This window comes from Mobula birostris, chromosome 13 (genome assembly GCF_030028105.1).
Source record: "Mobula birostris isolate sMobBir1 chromosome 13, sMobBir1.hap1, whole genome shotgun sequence".
NCBI lineage: Eukaryota > Metazoa > Chordata > Chondrichthyes > Myliobatiformes > Myliobatidae > Mobula > Mobula birostris.
In genome coordinates, this window is record NC_092382.1 from 100,599,775 (window position 1) to 100,602,449 (window position 2,675).

Sequence of the window (2,675 nt, forward strand, 5' to 3'; positions counted from 1 at the left end):
TTTGTTCTCTGTTAGTGCCTGTTGTTTACAACGGTCCTGTGTCACGCTGAAATTTCCATTGCATTTACGTCCTACGCCCTCTCTCTCTCTCTCTATCTATCTTCGTTTCCCTCCCTCTGCACCGTCTCCCGTTACCCCTGCCCCCCTCCGGCCCCTTCCCTTTACTCTCTCCCTACCTCTCCCCCCACTCACCCCTCTCCCTCCCTCCTTCCTCCGCCCGTTCCCCACCTCGCTCCCTCTCTCTCTCCTGCTCTTGCTACCCCCAGCCTCTCTCCCTTTTCCCTCCAACTCCTTCCCCCTCTCCCCTTCCCACCCTTCCTCCTCCCTCGTCCCCTCACTCCCCTTTCTCTCCCTCTCTTTGCACCACAGGTTTGCCTCTCTGCCCCCTGAATATCTCCCTCCTCCTGCCCCCTCGTCCTTCCCTCCAGCAACCCCCTTCCTCTCCCTCCCTCTCCTGCCACCCTCTCCCCCTCTCTGCCCCACACACCTCTCTCTTCCCCCCACTCTCTCCCCCTTCACCCCTCACCCCCTCTCCCTCACTTCCTCTCTCCCCTCCTCTCCCTCACTCCCTCTCTCTATCTCTCCTCTCCCTCAATCCCTCTCTCTCCTCCTCTCCCTCACTGCCTCTCTCTCCCTCTCTCGCTTCCTCTCCCATACTCCCTCTCTCCCGCTCTCCTCCTCTCCCCATTCCCTCACTCTCCTCCTCCCTCTCTCTCCTCCTCTCCCTCACTCCCTCATTCCCTTTCTCTCCTCCTCTCCCTCAATCCCTCTCTCCCGCTCTCCTCCTCTCCCCCCACTCCCTCACTCTCCTCCTCCCTCTCTGTCCTCCTCTCCCTCACTCCCTCTCTCCCCTCCTCTCCCTCAATCCCTCTCTCCCTCTCTCTCCTCCTCTCCCTCAATCCCTCTCCCGCTCTCCTCCTCTTCCCCACTCCCTCACTTCCTCACTCTCCTCCTCTCCCTCACTCCCTCTCTCTCATTTCATCCTCTCCCTCACTGCCTCTCTCTCCCTCTCTCTCTTCCTCTCCCATACTCTCCTCCTCTCCCTCAATCCCCCTCTCCTGCTGTCCTCCTCTCCCTCACTCCCTCTCTCTCTCTCCTCCTCTCCCCACTCCCTCACTCTCCTCTCCCTCACTCCCTCTCTCTCATCTCCTCCTCTCCCTCACCCCTCTCACTCTTGTCCTCTCCCTCACTCTCCTCCTCTCCCTACCCCTCTCTCCTGCCCCCCACCTCGCCTCTCTTTCTCCCTCTGCCCCTCCGTCCGCGTCAGACACTCCCCGGGGCAGCCGACGGAGCCGATTCAGTCTTGACTCACTGACGACGGACATTACCCTGACAAATATCCGTCCCCTGAATATAAAAACAAGGAGGTCATGCCGTGGGGGCCTCAAATGGAAGTTTCCCCAGATAGATAAAATGTCAGAAAAAAGTAGGCGGGGGTGTAGATGGGAACCACAGGAAAATGACTCTGGAGAGGTAGTAAATGGGGATAAGGGAGTGTCTAGAAGTCACCAGCAGTGTGCCGGACCTTTGAGAGAGTCTTGGGTCGGTCATGAAGTGCGCGAAGTTACCGTAACCAGCGAGAAGGTTCTTGAGAAACTGGGAAGGTTTGAAGGTGGATCAGTCGCCGGGGCCGGTTGGCGTTCGCCCCGGGGTTCTGAGAGAGGTGTATGGAAGAGATCGCGGCGGCGCGCAAACGTCGCCTCCGCTCTTCAAGGAGGGGAGCGCCGGGCGAGAGGAACCTGCAGGTCAGTTAGCTCGGCCTCAGAGGCTCAGAAAACTTCTAAATCGATACAGTCGTAAAGAAGGCAAGATGGCGGCTATACTTCATTAGGAGTTGGAAGAGATTTGGCATGTCAACAAATACGCTCAAAAATTTCTCTTGTTGTTCGGTGGAGAGCATTCTGACAGGCTGGTACGGAGGGGCTACTGCACAGGACCGAAAGAAGCTGCAGAGGGTTGTAAATCTAGTCGGCTCCATCTTGGGCTCTCGCCGACAAAGTACCCGGGACATCTTCAGGGAGCGGTGTCTCAGAAAGACAGCGTCCATGATTAAGGACCCTCCAGCACCCAGGGCATGTCCCTTTTCTCACTGTTACCGTCAGGCAGGAGGTACAGGAGCCTGAAGGCACACACACTCATCAATTCAGGAACAGCTTCTTCCCCTCTGCCATCCGGTTCCTGAATGGACACTGAACCCCTGGACACCACCTCACTTTTTTAATATACAGTATTCCAGTTTTTCCACATTTTTAAATAATCTATTCAACATACGTAATTGATTACCTGTTTATTTATTATTTTGTTTTATTTTATTTATTATTATTTTCTTCTCTCTCTCTCTCTGTGTATTGCATTTTCAAAAATACTTAAATTTTTTTTCCCCGGCACAATACAGGCCTTTCGGCCCACAAAGTTGAACCGAACTTGTCCCTACCTTAGAAATTACTGGGCTTACCTATAGCCGTCTATTTCCCTAAGCTCCGCAGCTAAGTTAACAAATTTCACGTCACGTGGCCGGTGATAATAAACCCGATTCTGATTCTGATTCCGAGGTGTTGGAGACAAATATGAGGGACGCGGTCTCGGGGTGTTTGAAGGGATGTCGCAAAATAGGCCCCCCGCCAGCTCAAGGGGAAGCCTTGCCTGGCGGATCTGTTGGGAATTCTTTGAGGACA